The 12,348-nt window shown below is 39.1% G+C and overlaps 1 protein-coding gene across 3 annotated transcripts in view; it reads right to left on the bottom strand.

Annotated features, from left to right (window-relative positions):
- Positions 1 to 12,348, bottom strand: part of SNAPC3 (small nuclear RNA activating complex polypeptide 3) — a 53,204-nt gene that overhangs the window by 8,533 nt on the left and 32,323 nt on the right. The gene's annotated exons all lie outside the window — the stretch shown is intronic.

Genomic DNA, 12,348 nt, shown 5'->3' with positions numbered 1-12,348 from the left:
AAAAATGGCTATAAACAAGGCTGAGTCAGACAGCCTTAGGTTTGACTCCTAATTCTACTTCAGGAAAATTGTTAAAATATCTCTAAGCTTTAGTCTCATTTTCTGTGAAAAAAAAAAACAAAACAGTACTTATTTTACAGGATTGTTGCTGGTAATGTGTACATAAAGCATCTAATAAGCTGTCTGGCACTAAGTGCTTAGCAGGTGATGATATAATAGTTATCATCACTTACTAGTGGATAAGACTACCCACTAATGTTGGTATAACATTAGTATTTACAGTTACACTTTTACACACCTCCTCTCATACTGTGAGAGCAATATGACAGATGAAGCTCAGATTTACCCAAAGTAAATCAGCAAATTATGATGTAGATACAGATCTAAAAGCCTTGCTTTTTACAACACTGTCCCATCTTTAATACATCACACTCTCTTTATATGTGCTTAATAACTATAAAACAGGGGCCACCAGGGGGGACTGGTTAAGACTAAAAGTGCAAAAGGTATTTTTTCAAAAATGTGAGTGACATCACACAAAATAACAGAGTAGGAAGCTCTATGGAGTAGTCCCTTCACCACAGTAACCAACAAGATAGAAAGAGAGACTGTAATCAACTATTTTGGAACTCTGGCACCTAGTCAGACATTTATATCTATTAGAAACAAGTGCTGATCTTTCCTAAGTAAACAGACGCTGCAAACCAACTACAATATCCCATCCCTCAGATGTGGAGATGTGTAACCAGTGTTCCTGAACAAATGGCTGATGCCAGGACATGTAGTGGGGGCCTTGTTCTAAAAAAATTGGAGATTGAATGTTTTGGTTGGCATGGTGATGCCCTGACGGCCTGGTGCAGACCACTGCCTTGGTTTGGCTTCTCTCAGCAGCAGGTATCGGAAAATTTAGAGCAGGCCCTTTTTTTTCATTTGTGGAAGACACTGAGAGAAATTTTGATTGGTCACTGGCTGATGAGAGATAATGACCATATACAAGGAATACACACATTGGAAAAATAGTATGGAAAGTCATAAACAGACAGCTCCAGCCCTCAGCAAGTAAAAAAAACATACTCTGAATGTGCGGTTTCCAACAAAAACATAATAAAAAAGCAAGTAAAAAAATATACTCTGAGTCTCCAGTCAACAAGAAAACATCCTCAAGAAAAAAAGAATTTGACAGGAACTACCCTTGAGGATGCCCAGGCAATGAAATGACTAAAGTTGTTAAACCAACTGTTTTAAATGCCCTCAATGAGCTAAAGGAAATCACAAAGAACTAAAGGAAATCTGGTTCTTCAACAAGATTAACAGCTTTCTTACCAGAAACCACTGAAACAAGAAGTCAGTAGGACAACATATTTAAAGCCATGAAAGAAAAAAAAAAACTGTCAACCAGAATTCTATACCCAGCAAAACTATCCAAGAAGGAAGGAGAAATTAAGGCATTCTCCAATAAACAAAAGCCAAGGGAGTTCATTACCAGTATACCTGTCCTGTAAGAAATGCTAAAAAGAGTTCTTCAGGCTGAAATGAAAAGACACCAGACAGTAACTTGAATCTATCAGAAATAATGAATACAAGAAAAGATAACTACATAGGTTAATATAATAGCCAGAATTACGGTACTTTTAGTTTGACACTTTTTACCAAAAGCAAATGCATAAAACAATATTTATAAATTTATGAAAACAGATACATAATAAAGATAATGTGTGACAATAAAAACATAATGAGGGACAGAGATGTATAGAAGCAGAATATACTTCAGGATACTACTGAAACAAAGTTGGTTATTACTAAAACTAGATAATTTTAAGAGGTTAATTGTAACCCCAAGATAACCACTAAGAAAATAAATAGAACATATACAGAAGGAAAGGAAGGAAACAAAAAGATACACCACAAAAATTCAACTAATTACGAAAAGAAAAAGGCAGTAATGAAGAAATTGAGGAACAAAGATATACAGGACATATAAATAATTAAATAACAGAAGTAAATCCTTACTGGTGATTATTTTAAGTGTAAATGGGCTGAACTTTCCTATTAAAAAGGTAAAGGACTGGCAGATTTGACTTGGAAAAATTGATCCATCTATACACTGTTTATGTGAGACCCACTTTAGATATAAGGATACAAAGGGGCTGGAAGTAAAATGATGAATAAAGATATTCCATGAAAACTAACCAAAAGAAAGCTGGGATAGCTTTTTATATATTATTGTAAGACAAAAAAGACTGGGGTATAACCAAGATGGCGGTGTGAGTAGAGCAGTGGAAATCTCCTCCCAAAACCACATATATTTTTGAAAATACAACAAACACAACTCTCCCTAAAAGAGAGACCAGAAGACACAGGACAACAGCCAGAGCACATCCACACCTCTGAGAACCCAGCACCTCACGAAGGGGGTAAGATACAAGGCGTGGCCTGGCGGGACCGAGCGCCCCTCATCCCAGCTCCTGACAGTAGGAGAGGAGTCGGAGTGGGGAGGGAGAGGGAGCCCAGGACTGCTAACCACCCAGCCCTAGCCATCCGCACCAGAGTGCAGACACAGTGTGTGCGTGGGGTGCTGGAAACTAGGGAAACAGGACAGTGAGACCTGTGAGTGGGTCCCTGCAGCTGGTGTCCCGGGGACAAAGAAAAGCAAGTGCTTTTTGAAAGTCTTAAAGGGACAGGGACCCCACAGCTGGACGGAAGCGTCCCGGGACACTTAGCCCAGCAGCTGGGAATCTCAGGGAACTCTGGGCACCCTAACCCCCTGGGCAGCAGGGTGGCTCGGAGGGCCCTGACGGAGATTAACAGCCTCCTGGTCATTTCCCCTCCGAAGTGGCTCCGCCATATCAGAGTAGCAGCCCAAGGCAGGCCATGCCCAGAGCAACTGTGGAGCTAAACTCCATAGCGGCCGGACAAGAATCAGAGGCCCCTTCTGCGGGCAGCTGCCCAGCACAAGCTGCTAGAGGTCACTGTTCTCCCAGGAGAGGAAGGCCACAAACCAACAAGAAGGGATGTTCTCCCAGCCATCACTTGTGCCAACTCCACAAACTATCTCTATCGCCATGAAAAGGCAGAATCTGAGACAGACCAAAATCAGAGAGTCAACACCTGAGAAGAAGATAGACCTAACCAGTCTTTCTGAAAAAGAATTCAAAAAAAAAATCATAAACATGCTGACGGAGCTGCAGAGAAATATACAAGAGCTAAGGGATGACATCCAGACGGAGATTACAGAAGTGAAACAATCTCTGGAAGCATTTATAAGCAGAATGGATAAGATGCAAGAGGCCATTGATGGAATAGAAACCAGAGAACAGAAACACATAGAAGCTGATGCAGAGAGAGATAAAAGGATCTCCAGGAATGAAACAATATTAAAAGAACTGTGTGACCAATCCAAAAGGAACAATATCTACATTATAGGGGTACCAGAAGAAGAAGAGAGAAAAAGGGATAGAAAGTGTCTTTGAAGAAATAAATGCTGAGAACTTACCCAAACTGGGGGAGGAAATAGTTGCTCAGACTACGGAAGTACACAGAACTCCCCACAGAAGGGACCCAAAGCGGACAACACCAAGACACATAATAATTAAAATGGCAAAGATCAAGGACAAGGACAGAGTATTAAAGGCAGCCAGAGAGAGAAAAAAGGTCACCTACAAAGGAAAACCCATCAGGCTATCATCAGACTTCTCAACAGAAACCTTACAGGCCAGAAGAGAATGGCATGATATATTTAATGCAATGAAACAGAAAGGCCTTGAACCAAGGATACTGTATCCCGCATGATTATCATTTAAATATGAAAGAGGGATTAAATAATTCCCAGACAAGCAAAAGTTGAGGGAATTTGCCTCCCACAAACCACATCTACAGGGCATTTTAGAGGGACTGCTCTAGATGGGAGCACTCCTAAAAAGAGCACAGCACAAAACACCCAACATATGAAGAATGGAGGAGGAGGAATAAAAAGGGAGAGAAATAATCATCACACTGCATTTATAACAGCTCAATAAGTGAGTTAAATTAGACAGTAAGGTAGTAAAGAAGCTAACCTTGAACCTCTGATAACCACGAATCTAAAGCCTGCAATGGCAATAAGTACATAACTTTCAATAATCACCCTAAATGTAAATGTACTGAATGCACCAATCAAAAGACACAGAGTAATAGAATGGATATAAAAGCAAGACCCATCTATACACTGCTTACAAGAGACTCACCTCAAACCCAAACACATGCACAGATTAAAAGTCAAGGGATGGAAAAAGATATTTCATGCAAACAGTAGGGAGAAAAAAGCAGGTGTTGCAGTACTAGTATCAGACAAAATAGACTTCAAAACAAAGAAAGTAAGAGATAAAGAAGGACACTATATAATGATAAAGGGCAAAGTTCAACAAGAGGATACAACCATTAGAAGCATATATGCACCCAATACAGGAGCACCAATATATGTGAAACAAATACTAACAGAATTAAAGGAGGAAATAGAATGCAATGCATTCATTATGGGACACTTTAACACACCACTCACTCCAAAGGACAGATGCACCAGACAGAAAATAAGTAAGGACACAGAGGCACTGAACAACACACTAGAACAGATGGACCTAACAGACATCTATAGAACTCTACATACAAAAGCAACACGATACACATTCTTCTCAAGTGCACATGGAACATTCTCCAGAATAAACCACATACTAGGCCACAAAAAGAGCCTCAGTAAATTCAAAAAGATTGAAATCCTACCAACCAACTTTTCAGACCACAAAGGTATAAAACTAGAAATAAATTGTACAAAGAAAGCAAAAAGGCTCACAAACACATGGAGGCTTAACAACATGCTCCTAAATAATCAATGGATCAATGACCAAATTAAAATGGAGATCCAGCAATAGATGGAACAAATGACAACAACAACACAAAGCTCCAACTTCTGTGGGACGCAGCAAAAGCAGTCTTAAGAGGAAAATATATAGCAATCCAGGCCTATTTAAAGAAGGAAGAACAATCCCAAATGAATAGTCTAACGTCACAATTATCAAAATTGGAAAAAGAAGAACAAATGAGGCCTAAAGTCAGCAGAAGGAGGGACATAATAAAGATCAGAGAAGAAAGAAATAAAATTGAGAAGAAAAAAATCAATGAAACCAAGAGCTGGTTCTTCAAGAAAATAAACAAAATAGATAAGCCTCTAGCCAAACTTATTAAGAGAAAAAGAGAATCAACACACATCAACAGAATCAGAAACGAGAAAGGAAAAATCATGATGGAGGCCACAGAAATACAAAGAATTATTAGAGAATACTATGAAAACCTATATGCTAACAAGCTGGATAACCTAGGAGAAATGGACAACTTCCAAGAAAAATACAACCTTTCAAGACTGACCCAGAAAGAAACAGAAAATCTAAACAGACCAATTACCAGCAACAAAACCGAAGTGGTAATCAAAAAACTATCCAAGAACAAAACCCCTGGGCCAGATGGATTTACCTCAGAATTTTATCAGACATACAAAGAAGACATAATACTCATTCTCCTTAAAGTTTTCCAAAAAATAGAAGAGGAGGGAATACTCCCAAACTCATTCTATGAAGCCAACATCACCCTAATACCAAAACCAGGCAAAGACCCCACCAAAAAAGAAAACTACAGACCAATATCCCTGATGAACGTAGATGCAAAAATACTCAACAAAATATTAGCAAACTGAATTCAAAAATACATCAAAAGGATCATACACCAAGACCAAGTGGGATTCATCCCAGGGATGCAAGGATGGTACAACATTCGAAAGTCCATCAACATCATCCACCAAATAAATAAAAAAAAGGACAAAAGCCACATGATCATCTCCATAGATGCTGAAAAAGCATTTGACAAAATTCAACATCCATTCATGATAAAAACTCTCAACAAAATGGGCATAGAGGGCAAGCACCTCAACAAAATAAAGGCCATATATTATAAACCCAAAGCTAACATCATACTGAACAGCGAGAGGGTGAAAGCTTTTCCTCTGAGATCAGGAACAAGACAGGGATACCCACTTTCCCCACTGTTATTCAACATAGTACTGGAGGTCCTTGCTACGGCAATTAGACAAAACAAAGAAATACAAGGAATCCAGATTGGTAAAGAAGAATTCAAACTGTTACTATTTGCAGATGAAATGATATTGTACATAAAAAACCCTAAAGACTCTACTCCCAAACTACTAGAACTAATATCAGAATTCACCAAAGTTGCAGGATACAAAATTAACACACAGAAATCTGTGGCTTTCCTATACACTAACAATGAACTAATAGAAAGAGAAATCAGGAAAACAATTCCATTCACAATTGCATCAAAAACAATAAAATATATAGGAATAAACCTAACCAAGGAAGTGAAAGACCTATACCCTGAAAACTATAAGATGCTCTTAAGAGAAATTAAAGAGGACACTAACAGATGGAAACTCATCCCATGCTCCTGGCTAGGAAGAATTAATATCGTCTAAATGGCCATCCTGCCCAAAGCACTATACAGATTCGATGCAATCCATATCAAATTACCAACAGCATTCTTCAATGAACTGGAAAAAATAGTTCAAAAATTCATATGGAAACACCAAAGACCCCAAATAGCAAAGCAATCCTGAGGAGGAAGAATAAAGTCGGGGGGAATCTCGCTCCCCAACTTCAAGCTCTACTACGAAGCCACAGTAATCAAGACAATTTGGTACTGGCACAATAACAGAGCCACAGACCAGTGGAACAGAATAGAGACCCCAGATATTAACCCAAACATATACGGTCAATTAATATATGATAAAGGAGCCATGGACATACAATGGGGAAATGACAGTCTGTTCAACAGATGGTGCTGGCAAAACTGGACAGCTACATGTAAGAGAATGAAACTGGATCACTGTCTAACCCCATACAGAAAAGTAAATTTGAAATATATCAAAGACCTGAATGTAAGTCATGAAACCATTAAACTCTTAGAAAAAAACATGGGCAAAAATCTCAAGGACTTAAACATGAGTGACTTCTTCATGAACATATCTCCCCGGGCAAGGGAAACAAAAGCAAAAATGAAAACATGGGATTATATCTAGCTAAAAAGCTTCTGTACAGCAAAGGCCACCGTCAACAGAACTAAAAGGTATCCTACAGTATGGGACAATATATTCATAAATGACAGATCTGATAAAGGGTTGAAATCCAAAACATATAAAGAGCTCACACACCTCTACAAACAAAAAGCAAATAATCCAATTAAAAAATGGGCAGAGGAGCTGAAAAGACAGTTCTCTAAAGAAGAAATTCAGATGGCCAACAGACACATGAAAAGATGCTCCACATCGCTTGTCATCAGAGAAATGCAAATTATAACCACAATGAGATATCACCTCACACCAGTAAGGATCGCCACCATCAAAAAGACAAACAACAACAAATGTTGGCAAGGTTGTGGAGAAAGGGGAACACTCCTACACTGCTGGTGGGAATGCAAATTAGTTCAACCATTGTGTAAAGCAGTATGGAGGTTCCTCAAAATGCTCAAAATAGAAATACCATTTGACCCAGGAATTCCACTTCTAGGAATTTACCCTAAGAATGCAGCACTCCAGTTTGAAAAAGAGAGATGCACCCCTATATTTATCGCTGCACTATTTACAATAACCAAGATATGGAAGCAACCTAAATGTCCATCAGTAGATAAATGGATAAAGAAGATGTGGTACATATACACAATGGAATATTATTCAGCCATAAGAAGAAAACAAATCCTACCATTTGCAACAACATGGATGGAGCTAGAGGGTATTATGCTCAGTGAAATAAGCCAGGTGGAGAAATACAAGTACCATATGATTTCACTCATATGTGGAGTATAAGAACAAAGGAAAACTGAAGTAACAAAACAGCAGCAGAATCACAAAACCCAAGAGTGGACTAACAGTTACCAAAGGGAAAGGGCTGGGGAGGATGGGTGGGAAGGGAGGGACAAGGGAGGGGAAAAAGAAAGGGGCATTATGATTAGCATGTATAGTGTGTAGGGGGCATGGGGAAGGCTGTACAACACAGAGAAGACAAGTAGTGATTGTACAGAATCTTACTACGCTGATGGACAGTGACTGTGAAGGTTTATGTGGGGGGCACTTGGTGAAGGAGGGAGCCTAGTAAACATAATGTTCTTCATGTAATTGTAGAGTAATGATACAAAAAAAAAAAAAAAAAAGACTAAGTCAAGAAAGATTACAAGAGACAAAGAAGGACAATATATGTTGATAAAAGGTGAATCCAGCAAGAAGATACAATAATTATAAACATATATGTAGCTAACAGAACCCAAAAAACATATGATGCAAAAATTGATGGAGTTGAAGGGAGAAATAGGCAATTCTACAATAATAGTTGGAGACCTCAATACTCCACTTTCAATAAGGAGAACAACCAGACAAAAAATTAATAAGGAAATAGGAGACTTCTGTAACACTATAAACCAATGAGACCTGACAGACAGATATAAAACACTCTACCCAACAACAGCAGAACACACATTCTCCTCAAGTGCACATGAACCATCTCCAGGACAGACCGCCAAGTCTTAATAAATTTTAAAAAATGAATTCAAAAAAGTATCTTTTCTGAACACAAGTTAATGAAATAGAAATAATAGAAATAAGTAACAGGAAGAAAAGTGAAAAATTCAGATAAGTGGAAATTAAATAACGTATTATTAAATAACCCATGGGTCAAAAATAAATCACAAGGGAAATTAGAAACTACCTTGAGACAAATGAAAACACAACTAAGAAACTTATGGGGTGCAGCAAAAGTAATACAAAGAGAAAAACTTATAGCTATAAACACCCATGTTAAAAAGGAACAGTACCAAATGAATAATTTAGCTGAATACACTAAGGACCTCTAAAAAGAAGAGCAAACTAAACCCAAAGTTAGCACAGCAATGAAACTGACTCAATAATAAAATGTGAATACACCTATAACAGTAAAGAGATTGAATCAGTAATTAAAAACCTCCTACCAAGGAAAAGCCCAACAAGGGAAACAAAAGCAAAAATGAAAAAATGGGACATCAAACTAAAAAGCTTCTGTATAGCAAAGGATGCCATCAGTAGAACAAAAAGGCATCCTTACAGTATGGAAGAATATATTCATAAATGACATACCCCAGAAGGGGTTAACACCCAAAATATATAAAGAACTCACATGCCTCAACACCCAAAAACCAAATAACCCTTTTAAAAAACGGGCTGAGGATCTGAACAGACAATTCTCCAAAGAAGAAATTCAGATGGCTAACAGGCACATGAAAACATGTTCCACATGGCAAATTATCAGGGAAATGCAAATTAAAACCACAATGAGGTATCACCTCACACCAGTTAGGATGGCCAACATCCAAAAAACTAAGAACAACAAATGCTGGCAAGGATGCAGAGAAAGGGGAAACCCTCCTACACTGCTGGAGGGAATGTAAATTAGTTCAGCCTTTGTGGAAAGCAATATGTAGGCTCCTCAAAAAACTAAAAATAGAAATACCATTTGACCCAGGAATTCTACTCCTAGGTATGTACCCAAAGAAAACAAGATCCTAGATTCAAAAAGACATATGTACCCCTATGTTTATCTCAGTATTATTTATAATAACCAAGATATGGAAGCAACGTAAGTGTCCATCAGTAGATGAATGGATAAAGAAGATGTGGTACATATACACAATGGAATATTATTCAGCCATAAGAAGAAAGCAAATCCTACCATTTGCAACAACATGGATGGAGCTAGAGGGTATTATGCTCAGTGAAATAAGCCAGGTGGAGAAAGACAAGTACCAAATGATTTCCAACTACCCAAGAATACTTGGGAAGTAAAACAAAGGAAAACTGAAGGAACAAAACAGCAGCAGACTCACAGACTCCAAGAAGGGACTAGTGGTTACCAAAGGGGAGGGTTGGGGAAGGATGGGTGGGAGGGAGGGAGAAGGGAATTGAGGGGTGTTATGATTGGCCACATGGTGTGTTGGGGGTCATGGGGAAGATAATGTAGCACAGAGAAGACAAGTAGTGACTCTGTGGCATCTTACTACACTGATGTTTTTCATGTGAAACCTTCATAAAAGTGTATGTCAATGATACCTTAATAAAATTAAATAATCAAATAAAATATAAAATATACAAAAAAAAAGAAAAAGAAAAACCCAGGACTAGAGAGCTTCACTGGTGATTTCTACTAAGCAGTGAAAGAATTAACACATCCTTCCCAAAAAAATCTGAAGAGGAGGGAATATTTCCTAACTCATTCTATGAAACTGGCATACTTTGATACCAAAGCCAAAGACACTACAAGAAAACTTCAGACCAATATCCCTCATGAATATAAATGCAAAACTCAACAAAATACTATAAGCCACATTTGGCAGCATATTGAAAAGATTATTTACCACAGCCAAGTGGGATTTATCCTTAGGCTGCAAGGGTAGTCAACAAACACAAATTGATCAATGTAATACACCACAATGATAGAATGATGAAGAAAAAAACACATTACCATCTCCATTGATGAAGAAAAGCATTTGACAAAATCCAACACCCTTTCACAATAAAAACACTCAAACTAGGCACAGACAGGTACCTCCTCAACATGATGAAGGAAATATATGAAAAACCTATAGCTTGGTAAGGATGTGTAGCTTGCCACTTCTATTCAACATAGTACTAGAAATTCTAACCAGAAAAATTAGGCAAAAAAATGAAGAAGAAACAGTGAGTGAGCAACCAAATGGAAAGGAAGATACAAAGCTATCACTCTTGATGACAGGCATGACCTTCTATGTACAAAATCCCAAAGAATCCACAAAAAAAATTTCAAATTTAGCAATGTTGCAGGATATAAAATCAACACACAAAAATCAACTGTATTCCTTTACACAATGAAGAATTTGTAAAGGATATTAAGAAAACAATTCCATTTAAAACAGCATTGAAAGGAATAAAATTCTTACAAATAAATTTAATGGAAATGAAAGGCTTGTACACTAAAAACACTCTAAAACATTTCTGAACAGAGTTAAACTGAAAGATGTCGCTTGTTCATGGACTGAAATATTTAAATGTTTGAAATGACAACATAGGAGGGGCGGAAGATGGCGGCGTGAGTAGAGCAGCGGAAATCTCCTCCCAAAACCACATATATCTATGAAAATATAACAAAGACAACTCTTCCTAGAATAAAGACCAGAGGACACAGGACAATATCCAGACCACATCCATACCTGAGAGAACCCAGAGCCTCACGAAGGGGGTAAGATACAAGCCCCAGCCCGGCGGGAGCCGAGCGCCCCTCCCCCCAGCTCCTGGCGGGAGAAGAGCAGGCAGAGCGGGAGGGAGACGGAGCCCAGGACTGCCGAACACCCAGCCCCAGCCATCCGGGCCAGAGTGCAGGGTCCTCGATACTGGGAAAACAGGGCAGCAAGAACAGTGAGCAGGCACTGGAGGCTGGGTGTCGGAGGACATAAGAAAAGTGCGAGACCATTTTTTTTTTTTGCTTTTTTGCTGTTTTGTTTTGGCGAGCGCTTTTTGGAAGTCTTAAAGGGATAGGGACCCCAATACTAGGGAAACAGGGCACAACTACCACCTTTTTTTTTTTTTTTTTAATTTAAAAATTTTTCTTTTTTTTTTTTTTTTGGTGGTCGCTGTTTTGTTTTGGCGGGTGCTTTTTGGAAGACTTAAAGGGGCAGGGCGGGTCACTTAATCCAGAGGTAGGGAATCCGGGGATCTCTGGGCACCCCAACCCCTGGGCTGCAGGGAGCAGGGAGGCCCCTTACGGAGATAAATAGCCTCCCAGCCGCTCCTGCTCCAACGCAACTCCACCATTTTGGAGTAGCTGCCCGAGCCAGGCCATGCCCACAGCAACAGTGGAGATTAACTCCATAGCAACCGGGCAGGAAGCAGAAACCCTGTCTGCGCGCAGCTGCCCAGCACAAGCCACTAGAGGTCGCTGTTCTCCCAGGAGAGGAGGGCCACAAACCAACAAGAAAGGAAGTCCTTCCAGCCGTCACTCGTCCCAGTTCTGCAGACTATTCCTATCACCATGAAAAGGCAAAGCTACAGGCAGACAAAGATCACAGAGACAACACCAGAGAAGGAGACAGACCTAACCAGTCTTCCTGAAAAAGAATTCAAAATAAGAATCATAAACATGCCGACAGAGATGCAGAGAAACACGCAAGAGAAATGGGATGAAGTCCGGAAGGAGATCACAGATGCCAGAAAGGAGATCGCAGAAATGAAACAAACTCTGGAAGGGTTTATAAGCA

This window comes from Manis pentadactyla, chromosome 3 (genome assembly GCF_030020395.1).
Source record: "Manis pentadactyla isolate mManPen7 chromosome 3, mManPen7.hap1, whole genome shotgun sequence".
NCBI classification, from domain to species: Eukaryota; Metazoa; Chordata; class Mammalia; order Pholidota; family Manidae; genus Manis; species Manis pentadactyla.
This window is presented reverse-complemented; position numbering and strand designations above follow the sequence as displayed.